General features: G+C 42.3%; 1 protein-coding gene across 8 annotated transcripts in view; it reads right to left on the reverse strand.

The window, feature by feature from the left end:
• Positions 1 to 20,409, reverse strand: part of rap1gapa (RAP1 GTPase activating protein a) — a 558,062-nt gene that overhangs the window by 478,732 nt on the left and 58,921 nt on the right. The gene's annotated exons all lie outside the window — the stretch shown is intronic.

Here is a 20,409-nt window from a genome sequence, read left to right on the forward strand (position 1 = left end):
GCTGATTCTGCACCAGAGCTTTTAAAAAATGTTTCCCATGAGACGTTTTGAGTGTCTGATCCCTCTCAATACTACGAATCACAAAGAAATGTATAGTTTGCTACAGAAGTGCAGAGTTTGGGACAGACATTCAAATCACTTAACATATAGAGTTACAAATTTAGACTCCAGATATGGTCTCTTGGTGTCCTGAATAACTGAGGCATAACCCTCCTACTTCTGAATTCAACTCCTCCAGCAGTAAACTATATCATTCCGAATTACTGACTGTACTTGCAGACTAACACTCATGTTCAAGGTCACCCAGACTCCTTGGCATCTCAGAGCTCTGCAACATCTCACCATTTGGATAATCAGATTATAATGTTTCCTGACAAAAAGGACAATTTCATATTTTCTACGGTTATACTCCATTTGCTATATTTTTGCCCTTTTCCTTATTCTATTTATAACCCAGTGCAACAATATTGAATCCTCTTCAAAAGTTTATTTTCCTTCTACCTTTATGTCATCAGTAAATTTAACTATGATACTTTTAGTCTCTTCATCCAAGTCATTTATATAAATTATCAGAAGTTGAGGTCCCAGCACCGATCTCTGTGGCACATATTTATACCTACTGTCTGTTTCCTGTTTGCCAATCAAGCTTCAATCTGTGCCAATATGTGTCCCCTTGCTCTATGAGCTTTTATGTCCCACAATAACTTCTGGAGCTGCCCATGGGCTGAAGGTAACATAAAATGGCTGACTGTGGTATTTAGCTGACATAAGATGGCTGCAGAGAATTGTTCGTTGAACACAGTTATAGTCAGAATTGTGGCCTTCATACTCATGGCAACCAGATAAGATTATGAAGCAGAGACTGGAAAAATTTTGAGAGAGGCCCTTTCACCAGTTAGTTTAAAAAGAGTAAGATCCCACAATAATCAAGACTTCTTTAATAAACCTATCTGGGTATGCTGAAATTATAAATGTAGTTGACAAACTAACATCAGGGGATTTAATTGAATTCCTATGGATAGGCAACATTAGACAGCAGAGGAAGCCCCATCCTGATAACAGGGAGGCCACAAATCAGTGAGGCTTATTGGGGGTGAAGATTGGATAGAGATCTCATTATTAGATTGTGGTTGTGTAAGATGTCTTATGAAAGCCCAAGGATAATATGCTTAACTAAACAAACAGATCAGATTTTACTGTCAAAGTGACACTGGGTAATGATGATCACCATGGTCCTAGCAGACCGTAGGGCTGTTTTCTCATTAGAGGGAGATGACTGGTGGGGTTTTAACCTGAAGGTCACCACACATCAGGTGAGGGGGAGAAGTTGAGAAGGCAGGACGTTCACAGTAACCTCAGCTGGTGCAGGAACCGAACCCACAGTGTTGGCATGGCTCCGTATCACAAATCAGCCATCCAGCCAACTAAGCCGATACCAGCATTTTCAGACAATCAGCAGAACTGTGTTTTGTATTATAGAATATTTGAATTCTACCAAAGAACTGCTCATGCTGAAGATCTGAAACAACAACAGAAAGTGCTGGAGAAACTCAGCAGGTCTGGCAGCATCTGTGGGGAGAAAGTGGAGTTAGTACTTCAAGTCTATTGACTTCTGAAGAAGGGGGACTAAACTCAAAATATTAGCTCTGCTTTCTCTCTCCAAAGATGCTACCAGACCTGTTGAGTTTCCCCAGTACTTTCTGTTTTTATTTCAAATATTTCATGTTGCTGGTTGGACTGCACAGATGTGTCATTAACTTTGCAAAATGCTATCTTGCTGTCTGCCTCATTATTGATCTGCACTGATTGACATGAATGTGTTGTATTTACATATCAGATGCCAATAAATCTACCAGAAACATTTAAGATTAGTTTTAGTAGCTTAAGAAACTTTTAACAATACAGTCATTGTTAAGTACTGACCAATCAGCAACACTGGCACTGAAAACTACCACAGATTTAAAAGAAAGAAAACTTTTTGTATAAATTTCCAGGATGTGGGCGTTGCTGACTAGGCCAGCAGTTAATGTCTGTCTCTCTAGTTGCTCCCTTGAGAAGGTGGGGGTAAGCTGCCTTCTTGAAACACTGCAGTCCATGTGTTGTGGATATACCGACAATGGCATTAGGGAGAGAATTCCAGGATTTTCACCCAGTGACAGTAAAGGAACGGTGATACATTTCCAAGTCAGGATGATGAGTGGAAGAGAAATTGTAGCTGTGGGCGTCCCCCCATGTATCAGCTGCCCTTGCCCTCCTCTATGGTAGCGCTTTTGGATTTGGAAGGTGCTGTCTAAGGATCTTCAGTCAATATCTGAACTGCATCTTGTACATTGCACACACAGCTGTTACTGAGCATTAGTGGAAGAAGGAGTGGATATTTGTGGATGTGGTGGTAGTGAAGTGAACTGCTTTGTCCTGGATGGTGTCAAGCTTCTTGAGTATTGTTGGAGCTGCACCCATCCAGGCAAGTGGGGAGTATTCCATCACACTCCTGACTTGTGCCTTGTAGATGGTGGACTGTCTTTGGAGGAGGGGTGGGGGTCAGAAGGTGAGTTACTCGCTGCAGTATTCCTAGCCTATGACCTGCTCTTATAGCCATTGTGTTTATATGGCTGTTCTAGTTTAGTCTCTGTTCAATAGCAATCCCCAGGATGTTAATAGTGGAAAGATTCAGTGATGATAACACTATTGAATGTCAAGGGGTGGTAGTTAGAATCCCATCTTTTGGAGGTGATCATTTCTTGACATTTGTATGGTGTGAATGTTACTTGCTACTTGTTAGCGCAAGCCTGGATACTGTCCAGATCTTGCTGCATTTGAACATGGTCTGCCTCAGTTAGCAACTGCAATAAATATGAAAGAGCCACCAAAACCCAACACTTCAGCTTTTCATTGGTCAGCATTTGTTTAAATGTTTACGTGAAACATAATTTTGTTCAGTGAGACTCAATCTTGAAGCATGGCTTAAGCTTTAAGAGATTGAGAAGTCTTACACTGGAATATTCCACCAATATGTAATCAAAGTTTGTGAGAAGATTTGTAGCTCAGGTGCTCGTTGTTGTGGTTCTGTTCGCCGAGCTGGGAATTTGTGTTGCAGACGTTTCGTCCTCTGTCTAGGTGACATCCTCAGTGCTTGGGAGCCTCCTGTGAAGCACTTCTGTGATCTTTCCTCCGGCATTTATAGTGGTTTGAATCTGCCGCTTCCGGTTGTCAGTTCCAGCTGTCCGCTGCAGTGGTCGGTATATTGGGTCCAGGTTGATGTGCTTATTGATTGAATCTGTGGATGAGTGCCATACCTCTAGGAATTCCCTGGCTGTTCTCTGTTTGGCTTGTCCTATAATAGTAATGATGTCCCAGTCGAATTCATGTTGCTTGTCATCTGTGTGTGTGGCTACTAAGGATAGCTGGTCGTGTCATCCGCATCCATGAACACCAACTAGCCATGAAACGACACGACTAGCTATCCTTAGTAGCCACACACACAGATGACCAACAACATGGGTTCGACTGGGACAACACTACCATTATAGGACAAGCCAAACAGAGAACAGCCAGGGAATTCCTAGAGGCATGGCACTCATCCACAGATTCAATCAATAAGCACATCAGCCTGGACCCAATATACCGGCCACTACAGTGGACAGCTCGAACTGACAACCGGAAGCGGCAGAGACAGGCCACTATAAATGCCGGAGGAAAGATCACAGAAGCGCTTCACAGGAGGCTCCCAAGCACTGAGGATGTCACCTAGACAGGGGACGAAACATCTGCAACACAAATTCCCAGCTCGGCCAACAGAACCACAACACCAATATATAATTCATAGGATATGGGCATTGGCTGGAGGCGATATTTAAAGAATTGAAAGGACATAATAGTCGTGTCATCAGCTGCAGTGATTGGAAATGTCATGATGCTTTTTCAAACATTGTGTCACATTTATAAGCCTCATGGAATCTCATCCTCAGCTTCATCGTATCTCCTGATAGGTGAAGGTCACAGTGGGTTGGTGGGAAGAGTAATGGGTGGTTTGATGTGGGTAGAGGGGAACACAGCATAGAATAGAGTGCTCAATTCCTGCAGCATGCTAATGGTGGGACAACAGGAGTTTGGAATAGTGGAAAATGCTACCTTTTAATCTTGTAACTCTGTTCAAAGGACAAAATGAAACAAAAACATTCCACATTAACAGAACAAAACTATTACAGTGACTGAATGTAGAGAGATGAATACATTCCTCTCTTTGAATTCCCTGGTTGGTTTTTAGATTACATTACATTACAGTGTGGAAACAGGCCCTTCAAGGCCACACTGACCTGCCGAAGTGCAACCCACCCAGACCCCTACATTTACCCCTTATCTAACACTACGGGCACTTTAGCATGGCCAATTCACCTGACCTGCACATCTTTGGACTGTGGGAGGAAACTGGAGCACCCAGAGGAAACCCACGCAGACACGGGGAGAATGTGCAAACTCCACACAGTCAGTCGCCTGAGGTGGGAATTGAACCCGGGTCTCTGGCGCTGTGAGGCAGCAGTGCTAACCACTGTGCCACTGTGACACCCTGAATTACAGAGTTTTAGTATTACAGAGTTTTGAATTTTTAAACAGACAACTGTTATTTTTCCCCAATTCATTACACACTTGAACATGTATGAAAACCATGAAGAATTATCAAACAGATCTCCTTGACTTAATCAAAATGAAGGAGTTGATTGATTGAAACTCATTTGAGTGAAGCATAAAACTTATTTCATGATAAAAATCTGTCCCAACCTTTGTGACATGTTAAAGCAGTTATTGTGCAAGCAAACAGAACAAGCTGCTGGCTCAGGGGAGGTGGAATTGAAACAACTTTTACAATAACAGGTCTGTGTGAGCTCTTCTCCAGATAGTTGTTTGGAGCACACTTCCACATCTTTAAAGATCTTGTTTTGCAAAGTTTTCTCTCAGGGCTGATCACTCTTATAGAAGGAGGCACCTCATTTTCAAAGTCAGAGAGTTCTTCCTGATGTTACTGAGTCTTCTGGAGGTCTCTGTCGTCACAGCTTCTCACAGAATGGAGTTTTCAATGCATCAAAACAGGCTGTTGGCCCACAGTGGGACAAACTATTTTTAAAAAGAGTCTTTCAAAAGAGTTCTCAAGTTACCTTTCATTATAACATCCGATATAAAGGGAATTTCAAACCTCCACTTTGTAGAATGTGTTTTGATTTAAGTCTTTGTCCCAGCAATAATTACCTCTGGATCACCTTCTCATCTGAGCCACGCTATTGAGACATTCCTTAGTTAATTCCTGCAAGTTCGATTGTTTTCACATCAGGTGGCTTAGCCAGGCATTTTACTTGGCTTCTCTCAAGTTTTCTTTTAGACAATAATATTAATAGATTAACACTTGTATTTTATATTGTCATGGCACTACTTATGAGAAAGTATAATTTGTAATTCTGTAGTTGTGTTATGGTAAACTAGTACTCAAAATTTTGGTACTGGGTGGTTACAGATGTTGAATCATAGAGTTGTACAACATGGCAACAGACCCTTTGTCCAAGCTGACCAGGTATCCTAAATGAATCTAGTCTCATTTACCAACACCCGGCCCATGTCCCTCTAAACCCTTCCTATTCATATACACATCCAGATGCCTTTTAAATGTTCCAATTGTACCAGCCTCCACCACTTCCTCTGGCAGCTCATTCCATACACACACCAGCCCATGTGTGAAAATGTTGACCCTCAAGTCCTTTGTTAAATCTTTCCCCTCTCACCTTAAACCTATGCCCTCTATTTGTGGACTCCCCAGCCTGGGGAAAAGACTTTGCCTATTTAGCCTACCAATGCCTCCGACTCTCCAGGGAAAACAATCCCAGCCTGTTCAATCTCTCCCTATAGCTCAAACCCCCCAAGCCTGGCAACATCCTTGTAAATCTTTTCTGAACCCTTTCAAGTTTCACAACATCCTTTCAAATAGCAGGGAGACCAGAATTGCATGGAGGATTCCAAAAGTGGTCTAACCAATATCCTGTACAGCTGCAATGTGACTTCCCAACTTCTATACTGAATGCACTAACCAATAAAGGAAAGCATACCAAATGCCTTCTTCACATCCTGTCTACATGTGACTCCAAGGTTTCTTTGTTCAACAACATTTCCATCTCGTAACTGGGATTATTGAAGAAACAAAAACCTAAAAAAACTCCATACATTCTGTCATTATTGTGTTTTCTTACAAATTCAAACATTCCTTCAGAAACAGTCTAACTATATTTAACAAAGGCCTCATCACTTCAAGAAAGAAATAAGAATTTTACGAACACTTTGTGATGATTCATATTGTGAAGGAACTGATGATACAAAATGGAAAATGGTGAAAGGTTTCTTGAGAAAATGTGACATTGGTCACTTTTTCAGCAACGTTGGAGTGGCATAGCCTCATCAACTGAAATCACAATAAATTGCCTGACTTAGTTCTGCAGTATTCCACCCACACACTCCAATTATGATAGCTATAATAATCCTTTATTTTGAAAGCACACTGCTGTTGAATCTGTGAAAATGGACAAGAGTTGGAAAAGTAGATGCTATCCAGCACTGATGCAGCCAGATAATAGAGGCCATTGTTCTGTATCTTTTATCCAAAAGGTGTAAAGCATATGGCCTGCTTTCCCCCTGCTGCTAATCAGCTCAGGGAAAGAACATTTATGTAATAAGGCCAGCTCTACAGGAGTTAATAAATAGCAAACACAGAAAGTTAGTTCTTTCTTTTGCCCTTACCCCCTGCTTACTATGGTTTTTGAGTTATTGGATAATTAATGGCTCAAATCTCATATTTCCGAAAATTGTTAGCAGGGCTGATAGGCTTCATAGATTTTGGCATATCAAATTATTCCAATTGTGGCATTATTTATGAATTCACTCAGAATCACAAAATTGTTACAGTGCAGAAAGAGGCCAATAGATCCATCATGCCTGCACCTGCTCTAAAACCCATTGTCAATCTCCTATTCTTACCCCATATGCCTGCACACCATCACTATCCAATAACCATCCAACGCCCTCGAGTGTCTCAATTGAACCTGACTCTGCCACATTTCCAGGCAGTACATTCCACACCCTAACGATTCACTGGGTGAAAACTATTTTCTCATATCACCCTTGCATCGTTTACGCATCACTTTAAATCCATGTTGTCTCGTCCTTATTTCTTCTATGAGTGGAAACAACTACTCCCTATTGACTTTATCCAGCCCAATCATGAGTTTGAAAACTTGCATCAAATCTCCTCTCAGCCTTCTTCTCTCCAGGGAGAATGGTCTCAACATTTTCAATCTATCTTCATCACTGAAGCTTCTCATTTCTGGAAACATTTTAGTAAATCACTTCTGTACTCTTTTCAATGTCTTTGTATCTTTCAAGTAAAGTGTTGCCCACAGCTGTACACAGTCCTCCAGCTGAGGTCTAACAATTGTGTTGCACAAGTTCGCCATCACCTCTTTGCTTTTGTACTCTATGCCCCTATTAATAAAGCTGAGGGCACAGCTGAGTATTAACTGCTCTCTCTCACTCCACACTCAGTATCGGTTTTTGTCACGTGTAATAGTACTGCTTAGATTAGATTACTTACAGTGTGGAAACAGGCCCTTCGGCCCAACAAGTCCACACCGCCCCGCGGGGGGCGAAACCCACCCATACCCCTACATCTACCCCTTACCTAACACTACGGGCAATTTAGCATGGCCAATTCACCTGACCTGCACATCTTTGGACTGTGGGAGGAAACCGGATCACCCGGAGGAAACCCACGCAGACACGGGGAGAATGTGCAAACTCCACACAGACAGTCGCCTGAGGCGGGAATTGAACCCAGGTCTCTGGCGCTGTGAGGCAGCAGTGCTAACCACTGTGACACAGTGCCGCTTCATGACAACTCAGCTAATTGAGGACAGTGGACCGGGGGCTTTCAACTTGGGCGAGATTCATTTTGTGACAAAGCCAATCCACCACTGAAAATCAAAGTTGACACTTGCACAATGGACACTAAAGCAAGGTAACAGCGTACATCCGGGAATATGGAATTTCAGAATGGGACACTAACATTCAGGGAGATGATCATCGACGATCTAGAATGGCAGAACAGGTTTGATGGGCAGAGTGGCATACTCCTCTTTCTATGTTCCAATTTAAAGTGGTAATATCCTCAGGAGGAGGAACAATTTAATGTAAAACAATAGAAACTTCTCAACAATACAAGCAAATATAAGAAACGCAAACTGGCAATGGTAAAGAGAACAGCGGTAGGGCTAAATGTTATCAGAATTTGGCCAAGTGTCAAGTTTGGGATTTCTTTCCATGAGCCCTATTGAGTTTTCATGTGTTTCCTTCTCAAACTCTCCGTCTGGTACTTTCTCCATTTTGGATTAATTATATCTCTAATAATTTTGCAGAGAGCCTGCCGGTGATTTACTATGTCAAAGATACAATATGGGTTCAAACTGTTGGTCTTTCAGCAAAGGCATTTTTAAAATTAATTTTTATAAGTATCAGGTTGAACAACTCAAACACTGACACCACAGCAAAGCACCACGTCATGGTCTTCTGTCATATTCCTGCATAGAGTGGAGGTGTCACCTCAAAAGGACATTCATGACGCAAATTGGTGTTTCTAATAATGGTTACATGCTCACAATTAGGCTTGATTTTAATTCCATATTTAATTAATTCCAGCCCACATTTGTACAACATTAGCCTTGAGTTCTGGGGAAGAGTCAAAACGTTAATTCTGTTTTCTCTCCACAGAGGCTGCCAGATCTGCTGAGTTTCTCCAGCAATCTCTGTGTCTGTTCCCAGAACATTATTTGGAGCCTCTGGATGATTAGACCAGTGATATGACCACCATGCTAACGGTTTCTCTCTGATCCCAATGTTACCTGAGATGTTCTCTCTGCTGAAGACGCGGTGAATTTACTTTCAAGTGATTCACTTATTTTTTGATTCTCAGAGCCTGGCTTACAGACAAGAGTCATTGACATTTGCCTGTATCTTTTACAATAGATGGCAGTGTATTGGACTTGTACAGAAAGATGCAATTTCATTGAGAGGGGAAGAAACATGAGTCAGGAAGAGAATGAGGACAGAGCAATAAAAAACTAAAAGAGGAAATTAAGGAGTGATTGACAAGGGAGACAACTGACAACCCATCAGAGGACTCACTGAGAGGTTGGAGTGAGGGTGTTGTGGAATATTAAATGAAGATTACTCCAAAAGACTAAACCCATGAGAAAATTCAGAGAAATGAATAAAGAGTAACAAAAGTTCTGAAGACTCAAGTGGAATTCAGTCTCCAGAGGTTTGTGTTACCGTGTTTTGAGAAGATTGGTGTCTTTACTGTAAAGTTGCAGTGATCGAAATTCTCAGCAGATTAAGCAATTAACCTTCAGGTCAAAGAGCTTCCATCAGATGTGAGAAAAGAGGTTTTGAGCAGGTGAAAGGTGCAAGATGGGAAGAACAGCAAAGGGAAAGGTCTGTCACAAGGCAGAGAGTAAGGAAGATTAATTGACAGAAGGATTGATGGTATGGGACCCAAAAGAATGGTAATGGGACAAGATCACACGATGTGTCTAGAAGAGATGGGAATGATAGGATCATGATGCCACGGTCTGAAAAACAAACAAATAACAGAAATGAGAGAAGAAAACAAATGCAACAAAGGAAAACAAACCTTTCTTTTCTTATCAAGTGTACCCTAAGCTTGACTTCAGACAAAATCTTTACTTCATTACGTTTGTGACTGAAGACAGGAGGACGTAACATTTGCACGTCTTCTGTTAGTGTGTTGATTATAAATTATGTGCTTGAAAAACGAAAGGATGGATTTTAATAAAACACAGTGCATATTATGGCTGTGGCCCAAGGAAGACGTGATCAGTATGGTACAGGTGTGGAACCAAGATGCAGATCTTGGATTTTTTAAAAATGATCTGCTAACATTGGAGATAGGGTAAATTTTTTTTCTAAAATATTGTGGACTGTTTTACATTGAATATTGTGGGTAGATTGTCAAGCTGTCAAAATGTGAGCTGAGTTTTGGACAGGAGCATCTTCAGTCCGAAGCATCTTCATTGTGATCAAAGTTCTTAACAAAAGAATTTCCTGTCTCAGCTTTGCAGTCATGGAGTTTCAACCAGGCAGGAAAAAGACACAAAGAGGAATTGCTTGATTGTAATAACGCACTGTTATACACTTGAACAAAGGTAAAACACTGCAAATGCTGGAAATCTGAAACAACGACACAGAACGCTGGAGAAACTGAGAAGATCAGCAGTGTCTGTGGAGAGAGGGAGAGAGCTAGAATTTAACGTGTCAAGTCCTGTATGACTTTAGAATCTGTTACACACTCTCTTGAGCACCCTCTTCAATTGTTTCACAGTTTGTTTCATTTCAATCAAAGCTGTTCCATAGTGACTGCAGTAAATCTGCTTGAAGTTGCCACATTTTGACTGTCAGGGACTAGGATCCAGAGGGTTCTCTTTCTCTCAACTCCACTCTTACTTGTACCCCTTTGAAGCTTGAGAAAGTGGAATACTAGAGACTAGCCAGATCACTCCAACAACAATTGTAAACCTGTTGGGTCTTTTTTATAGAAGGATAATTGAACAAAAAGTGTATTATGAATGTGTTGAGCATTTATCTTCACATCTCAGAGATGCATTTCAGACTGAACTGAAGAGAGCAGAGTCCGACAAACTGTACATCACCACAGAAAGGGGTGGAAGGAGTGGAAAAGTAGATCAAAGGATCTATCCCATTGCAACCCTTTTCTTGCTTGTACAGTTTCCATTGTTTGTAGTTGGCACCTTGACATGAAGGACATTAGCAAGCAAGAGGCATTGAGGACGACAGCAGGTCAGGGGGAGACTGCTGGGTGACAAACTGTGCTGGTTCCAGACGTTGGGTTGGACATGGAAAAGGTAGAATCTTCACCAAAAGCTGCATGTCCCAAAAAGGCAGAGCAGCAGGTTATGGCCTGGAAAGGTTACACTCAGTGATCAATCAGAGAGACTGTAAGTTACCTCATTGACAGGTGGGGATACTGTTCCTTCTACCTGCCTTGAGCTTTCACGGAGGAATGTAGGAGCCTGAAGCCAGATTGGTCTGATTGGTCTGAATGTGAGTGGGCAGAGACGTTCATTAATTTAATGATTTTCCTGTTGTTGATTTCTTTAAAATGACCAGCTCTGGTTGGACATTAGCATGGAGGATTTAGTTTAGAATTTCTCACTTATAACCTTGACCTCCAGGTGAACAGCTTTTCCTCTCCCCAATATCTTCATGATAAACAAATGAATTCTCAAGGGACACAGAAACATCACTTTTAATAATCTGTTTTTTGTTCACTTGGATTACTTGCGGCGGTGTTGAACATCTTTCATTCTCGGAAATTTCAGGATAATTGTAAACTCATCACAAACTGAACTTTGCTGCGATGGTGAAGCTGAATCATTTTTCCATTCAGGCAAACAGCATCTATTTAAAATGTTCAACTCGGAATCTGAAAGCAATCCTTCCTCCAATCAGATCCAAAACTGTATAGCAACTCTTCACTACCCAGTGAGATCACAATTTCTACCAATGGTGCGGGAGGTTCATCGTTACCAAAGCGAGTCCTTGAGGTGAATTGTTGAAGAAAATGATCCCCTGGACAGTGACTCAATGGGTCAGTGCGCAAGGCTCCAGCCAATCTGTGCACAGACACACTGGCTTCCACCTCCAGAGATCACGGAAACACAGGAACTTGGAAAATTCCAGGGAATGTCGGTTAGAGACACAATAAAGGAGAAGCTCAAGATGCAAATGAGAGAGAAAGGAAAGCAAAGGGTTATGTTCAGATGATGAAAGATTGAAGGAGGCACAAGTGGAGCATAAATGCCAGTACACATTGGCTGGGTCGAATGGCCTGTTTCTGGGTGTCCGATGTATTCAAATGTAATTCTAAATAGGGTGTACAAGGTAGTCTGATTGATAACATCCAACCCACTGCCCTGACCCACCCTGCCCTGCCCTGCAGCTTAGCCCAGGCACAAAGCGCCCCTCAGTCAGAGACACCAAGCTAACAGTATTATTGTGAAGCTGAGTTCAGGGCCTGCCCCAGGCTGCATCTCCGGGATCCTCACTCCCTGTCAGTGCCCTCACTCACTCAGTCCCTATCCTGATGCTCACTGCATCCCTGCCTTACCTTACTGTTTAGTGTCTCGGCCCTCAGTCAGAGACACCAGGCTGACAGTATTGCTGTGTCGCTCGGCTGGTTAGTACAGGCACAAAGCCAGGAAGCTTGTCACAGTTGGCAGCAGGACTCCGTCAGGGCAAGGGGCACAGACTTCACTCAGGGGCTGCCAGTGCAGGAAGGCAAGGGCAGCCTCCCAGACCAGTCCAGGGGCCTGGTCACGGTCAGTCAGCCTGCCCCTCAGGGTGGGTAGAGTCAGGATCCTCTCCACGTAAGGGGCTGAGAGGGGAAAATGTTGGGCAGCCCACCGCCCGTCTGGACCCTTTCTGCCCCCAGTGTAGGCAGTTTCCCTCCTGGAGTTAGGGAGAGGTGGGTATTATGGGATATAGGGGTGGAGCGGTTATGTTGGTGCTGGTGGGGAGGGGGGGGTACCCCAAGAGAGTGAGTGGGCAGTGCAGAGGGCAGGCAGGGTCAGTGGAGTCCAGGGTTGGGGTGGGTAACAGTGGATGGTACAGGAAATAAAGAAAGTGGGAGAATGAGCCGCAGTAGCAGAGGTAGAGTGAGCGGGAAGTCTCAAAGAGAAGACCAACACTAGTGGAATGTCACATCATCATAATCTTACCAGACCATAGGACTGCTCTCTCATTGGAGACAGATAACTGGTGATGGCTTAACCCAAGGGCCATCATACCCTAGACAAGGAGAGACCTTTGTAGTAACCTCAGCCAGTGTTGGATTGAATCCATGCTGTTGGCATCACACTGTTCCCTCAAACCAACCCAACCTTGTTAATTTCTTATGTGGGACTTTATTGAAAGCCTTCTGAAACCCTTCCAAGGAAACCACATCCGCTACTCCCATTATTAATTAATTAGTTACAACCTCAAAAATTGCAGTAGATTTGTCAAGCATGTCTGAGGTATGTCTGGGGCAATGTCAGGGACTGTGTTGGGCAGTGCTGGGCTGACAGAGCTTATCAGACTTTGAAAGGTGGTACAGGCACAAAGGATGCTGATCAATTCTGGGATATCCTAGCAGTGGGAAGTTGTTCCAGTTATGTTTAGAGTGTGGTTAGAGGGTCACCATTGAGGGGCTTAAGTAGTTAAAAGGTTTACAAAAAGAAAACTCACTCGGCTTCATGTTAGAGCAGAACCTTCCATGACACTGGGCAAAACTGATTCTTTGCCAAAGAAAAGTTAAGATGCAGCCCAAAGTGTGAGTTTGCAAAGATTATGCAAAAGAAAATGTAATGTACAGCAACACAATCACAGATTTGTTATAGTGCAGAAGTAGCCATTCAGCCCGTAGGTTCATGTGATAGCTGCTTGTGACTTCTGATTGTTTTATTTACAATTGTGATTTAGGCAAGAGTGATAGTTTCTTATGGAATGCACCAGAATCCACATCCCAACTGACGAGGCCAGGAGGGAAGCATGATGTCCCTCGATAATGTGGTTGTGGCTTTGTTCTCATTGTCAGGGCAATGCAATGCAACAATGCTAACCAGACACATTTCACAATGGAGTCACCATTACAGTCCCAATGATCCCTCTGTCTAATGTTAATTGTTTTAACATTAGGCTGTAATCCTATTTAAGTAACACTTTAGTAGGTTTGACACACTGAATAAAAATGATTGATGATTAGAAGTTTGAATCCTGCTCCTATTAGTCGATAAGCCACTGTGTGAATGAAGCAGGAAATGTTTTCACTGCTCTCACCTGGAGAGGTCAGGCTACAGCAATATTAACAGCATCAAGAAACTAAACTGCACATTTGTTTCAATATTTTATTAAGTTTTAAAGGCCACACATTTATCAAATCTCAGAAATATCACAAAGCACTTCACATTATTCAATTATATCAAAGCTCAGTCATTAATATCAACCCGATGAACTATTACCCAGCCACCTACAACAGTTCAGTGTTCAGCAAGATCCCACTAACAGCAATGAGCAGTTCTTGGTGAATATTCACTGAAAGAGATCAGTGTTCACCGGGACATTAAGAAACATGGGCAAGAGGGGGGAAAGGGGGAGCAGAACCATCACAATTCCTTCTTCACCCATTTCTAAACCTTTGGCACAGCTGGAGAATGAGCCTGATCTGCAGCACAGAGCAGCTACATTTCTATAACTTGAGAAACATTTTCTTCTTCCCACTCTCTTTTACTTACCTCTCCACCTTCTCTCCATCAAAAGTACAAATGATACTTCCATGGCCCTTACTCTTTTAAGGAGGGCTCAAACCAACCTGACATTCACTGATGACTCGGCGTGTCAATGATCTTAAAGTACACTTTGAAAGGTTGACAACAAATCTTGGTTTTAATTGCTACAAGCTGTTGTCAATAATGGAATACTGCCTTCACTGAACAGTTAATGACTGCAAAAATCAGAATGAAAGGAAGACATTGCATTTGACAAAAATATTGGGGAATGCAGGGTCTAGTGAGAAGCAGGAACTGAAGGAAATCAGTATTTGTAGGGAAATGTTGCTGGGAAATTGATGGGATTATTGGTGAATATTCTCCCAGGCCTGGAAATCTACATCCAAAAGTACTTAAGCAAGTGGCCCTAGACATAATGGACGCATGAGTGGTCATCTAAGATTCTACAGACTCTGGAACAGTTCCTACAAATTGGAAGCTGGCTCACGTAATTCCACTATTTAAAAAAGGTGGCGAGAGAATGGGGTATTATAGACCAGTTAACCTGAGGGCAGTAGTGAGAAAAATGTTACAGTTCATTATAACAGTGACAGGGTTGGACAGAGTCAGCATGGAGTTATGAAAGGGAAACCATGCTTGACAAATCTACTGCAATTTTTGAGGCTGTAACTAATTAATTAATAATGGGGAGCAGTGGATGTGGTTTCCCTGGAAGGGTTTCAGAGGGCTTTCAATAACGTCTCACATAAGAGATTAACATGTAAAATTAATGTGTAGAGATTGGGGTTAGTGTATACAGATGGATAGAAAGCTGCCTGGCAGTTAGGAAACAAACAGCAAGAATAAATGGGTCATTTTCCAAGTGGCAAGCAGTGACTAATACGTACGGCAAGGGGCAACGCTTGGACCTCAGCTATTCACAATATATACATGTTCATGATTTAGATGAGGGAACTAAACTCTAGTGAATATAGTCTGAACTGACCCAGTCTCTCTTCAAACATTAAATCCTGTTATCCCAGGCATCAGTCTGGTAAACATTCACCACCCACCCACCTCACCACCCACGGCCACCACATCCTTCGTCAGATCAGTAGACCAAAACTCCAGAGAGTGAGGACCCTGTGGAACTCTCTGCCACAGACACCTGTCCAGATCTAACCATCATGTGATTTCAACAAGCAGCTGGGTATAGTAAATAGAGCTGCAGGGATCAAAGGATATGGGGGAAAGGTGAGTATAAGTAGAGAGTAGAATGGCCAGCCATGGTCTTATTGAATAGTACAACAGACTTCAAGGGCCAAATGCTCTATTCCTGCTCCTAGTTTCTACATAACATCTTCAAGACAACGCAAAGCTGTGTGGGAGGGGGAGCTGTGGGGAGAAGGCAGGAACACTACAGTGTGAGCTGGATAGACTGACGGAGTGGGCAGATACACAGCAGATGCAGGATGATGTGGAGAATGTGAGGTTCTCCACTTTAGCAGCAAAAACAGGAAGGCAGATTATTGGCTGAATAGTGATAGATTGGAAAAGGGGAAGGTGCAACAAGACTTGGGTGACCTTGTACATCAGACAGTGACGGTAACCGTGTCGGTGCAGCAGGTGGGGAAGAAGGTAAACGGTATGTTAACTTTCACAGGGATGGCTTGCTGCAATTACAGAGGGCCTTGGTGAGACCACACCTGGAATCTTGTTTGCAGTTTTAATCTCCTTATCTGAGGAAGGACTTTCTGGCCATAGAGAGAGTGCAATGAAGGTTTCCCGGACTGATTCCTGGGATGGCAGGACTCATAAATGAAGAGAGACTGAATCTCTTCCAACTATATTCACTGAAGTTTAGAAGGATTAGGGAAGATCTCATAGAAACCTCTAAAATTCTGACAGGAATAGACAGTAAACACAGGAATAGCTCCTGATGACTGGGAGTTCAGAAGCAGGGATCACAGTTTATGGATATGGGGCAAACCATTTTGGATTGAGACCAGGAGAAATATCTTCAGCCAGAGAGTGGTGAGCCTGTGGAATTCTCTGCTACAGGAAGTGCTTGAGATCAAACCAATGCATGTTTGATCTAGACACAGGACTAGGTGCAATAGTCAGGGAGAATGTAGAGTAATAGGGGATTGGGTTTGGGTGGGATACTTTTTGGAGAGTCGGTGTGGCCTAGTTTGGTCCAATGTTTCAACGCTGTAGGAATTACTATTACTATAAATGGATCAAAGGATATGGGGAGAAAATGGGACTAGGATAGTCAGGTGATCAGCCATGCTCATATTGAATGGGAGAGTGGACTAGAGGGACTGAATGGCCTACTCCTGCTCCTATTTGCTATGTTTCCATTTTTGTATATAACCACACTTTTGCCCTTAAAACATCTCAATGCTTTCCACAGCTAATCATTTCTTTTTAATTACAGTTCTTGTCATCTTGACGGATATCTAGCAGCCAACATTTCACACAGCTGGGCCCAACAAACACCAGCTGAGGTAATTACAATTTTCATTGAGTCTGCCGGTATTCTGAGGGAAGAATGTTGTTCGGGAGAGTTGATAAATTCTCTGCTCTTTATAAAATGGTGTTTACTTAGGATTTTAATCAACTTTGAAATGAATCTTAACAAAGTATTGCACCATGTAGTCACCGTATAATTAGAAAAGGAGTATTTATAATTAAGTACAATTATTTATTAGTTAATCTTGCTTCATGTAAATTTTTAAAAATGGCACAGAGTATTGGTAATAGTTGCTTTCTTTGTATCTGTTGGAGACAAATTACTTAGCATCCATTTGGAACTGATTGTGAAATGTACAATTTGCCCTTTTTTGTTATCCGTTTGGAATTAAAATTTCCACCAATGGTGAGGAAGGATGTCCTGACTGAAGACCTCCATATTCTGCAGCACCAAAGTTTATATCCACTGGCATCAGGGAGAAACAACACAGTAAAGGCAGGCTCTGAAGAGATGTTTGAGGATAACTACATGTCACAGATTTTCACCATGGCTGTAGCTCAGTGTCTTGGTTGTTGATTAAGAACAGCGGGGTATTTGAGTGTTGAAGGTCATTTTCCAGTGGGTTAATCTAAGATTACAAAAGAGATCTTCATCAATTGGGTAAATGGGTTAAGGAATGGCAGATGGATTATAATTTGGATAAATGTAAGGTATTGCGTTTTGGTAAAATGAAGGGGGCTGGGGCAGAAGTTTAACAATTAAAAGTAGGACCTTGGGTAGTGTTGTAGTACCGAGAGACCTGGGGTTCAGGTACATAATCCTTTGAAGTTGCGTCACCACTCTCCATGGCAAATCTGTCCTCCAACCTCCCCCATGATCCTTCTATAGGCCCTGTGCCAACATTGTGCAAACACATGCCAACAAATGCTTCTCCTTTATTCCTATCTCAGCAACCCACCCAGCATCCACTCTGGGCAGATCACAGAGGCCTTGCTGAGATAAAATACTATGAAGTGCTAAGTGCCTATTACAGAACATATTTTTAAATATCTAATTCATAAACAAAATCACTCTATTTAACTTCCTTCACCTGTCTTATCATTTATAACAACAAATATTAATTCCAGCTCAAAACCCCTTAAAAAGCAACCACTGGAATTCATAATCTCACTTCAAACATTCTATTAACACTGAAGCTGTCAATCACACAGTAAACTGGAGGGACCTTACAGCGATATTTGAAGATTGTCAATGTAGGAGTGGGTGCCCTCAGGCTAATGTCAACAGACAGAATGAAAATAACAGGTAACTTTTTTTTGTAACACTTCAGAAAATATTTTAAGAGCAGGAGTTTTAAATGACATGACTAGTTGCTTTGACAGGTCTGTTAACAGTCCTGATCAGATTGACGGGATTGCTATAATATTTACACCCCATGTTACTACTTTCAATCCCAAGGGCACTTTACATCTGCCAAAGGAATCCTAGACTCAAAGGAGTAGCTAATCTCTCCAAAACAAATCACCAAATAAGGCTTACTCCTACCAGCTCAAAACTCTATTCACAACATCTCACTTGATTGGATCACCAAAATCAATGATGACTGGAGGCAGCTGCTAATTTCTATGTAGGTCAAAAACTGCCCATTCTCGTTCCCACAAAAAATAGTTTGCAGCATGTTGGGGTCTCAACTTCTGAGCTTTGGCCTCCGTGGCCATTTTCACATTTCCACTCCCTCTGCTGATGCTTGGTAGCAGCGGTGTGTACCATTCACAAGATGCACCACAAAAATTCACTAAAGATCCTCAGAAGGTTGTTTTCATTGGAGAAAAGAAGGTTTAGGGGTGACTTGATAGAGGTGTACAAGATGATTAGGGGTTTAGATAGGGTTGACAGTGAGAACCTTTTTCCACGTATGGAGTCAGCTATTACAAGGGGGCATAGCTTTAAATTAAGGAGGGGTAGATATAGGACTGATGTTAGGGGTAGGTTCTTCACTCAGCGAGTCGTAAGTTCATGGAATGCCCTGCCAGTAGCAGTGGTGGACTCTCCCTCTTTATGGATATTTAAGCGGGCATTGGATAGGTATATGGAGGATAGTGGGTTAGTGTAGGTTAGGTGGGCTTGGATCAGCGCAACATCGAGGGCCAAAGGGCCTGTACTGCGCTGTATTCTTTTATGTTCTATGTTCTAAGGCACCTTCCAACCGCATGTCCACTTCCATCTAGAAGGACAAGGGCAGCAGATACATGGGAACACCACCCCCTGCAAGTTCCTTGCCAAGCCACTTACCATCCTAATTTGGAAATATATTCCATCCCTTCACTGTCATTGGGTCAGAATCCTGAAATTCTCTTCCTAAGGGCATTGTGGGTCTACCCACAGCAGGTGGTTCAAGAAGGAGCTCACCCCCACCTTCTCAAGGGAATAACTAAGGATGGGCAATAAATACAGGCCCATGCAGTGACACCCACACCCCATGAATGAGTGAAAAAAAACAGGAGAGATTCTCTACTGTCACATAAATGTTGCCAATGTCTGATAATATAAAATGATTTTACTAAGCATTGACATCATGTACATTAGAGAAAATCTAATTGATATGATTCATGTCTAATTAATACAAATGACAGATGCTGTGTCACTGATTTGTTTTGGTTGCAGATTTGGAGATTCAGATATTACTGCTTTCATTACTGCACACATGCCTTCATTTGGCAGCTTACACCAGATACTGATGAGGTCCCCTACTGCTCTGTATATTTAACACATGAATCCTGTTGATCATCTGTAAAACTCTTGTCAGCCTTTTGGAACATGCACATGCCACAGTCTTCGGCAGTTATGAGCATTTCAGAACATTCTGTAACATTCTGTAACATGCTTTTTGATGGGTTTTCATTGTCATCAACAGTTTCACAGCATTTGCTTTTGGACTAAATTAATAATAACACCAAGCTCCATTGACCTGAAACATTTTTGGGTGCTTAATCTAGGATAGAAGTTCGGCACAACATCGTGGGCCGAAGGGCCTGTTCTGTGCTGTATTGTTCTATGTTCTATGTTCTATTCTCCTTTCTGCTTGCTTCAATCATCATGGCCATGCACAACCACCACCATATCCACAGTGTAGACAAACTCACATGGCATTGCTAACCAGAGACTCCAACAGCCAGCCCAACAGTCCAAGTTTGACAGCATCAGCAATCCCACCGTACAGTAGAGAGATAGGAAGAGAACAGTATTCTATTGTTAGGAAGGAGTTAATTAACAGTGGGGATCAGGCAGATTGATGGAAGCTGCTCTTCTGCTTCTGTTGCAACTGGTCTGTAACAGTACAAGTAGAGAGTTGCTCCAATCAGCACAACACAGGGACATGGCCACCCTGGCTCCAGACCTATTATAATCAATGAAACTGCACCCCTTGCAACGAAGGAAAGGTGAAATGAGAATTATTATCAATGAGCATATTGTGATTTTGGAATGCAATGTCTGAACATTTCACAGAGTGAACAGTAAATTTCAAAAGGGGATTTGAAAGGGCAGTAAATTGCTGGGCTA

This window comes from Chiloscyllium punctatum, chromosome 16 (assembly GCF_047496795.1).
Source record: "Chiloscyllium punctatum isolate Juve2018m chromosome 16, sChiPun1.3, whole genome shotgun sequence".
NCBI lineage: Eukaryota > Metazoa > Chordata > Chondrichthyes > Orectolobiformes > Hemiscylliidae > Chiloscyllium > Chiloscyllium punctatum.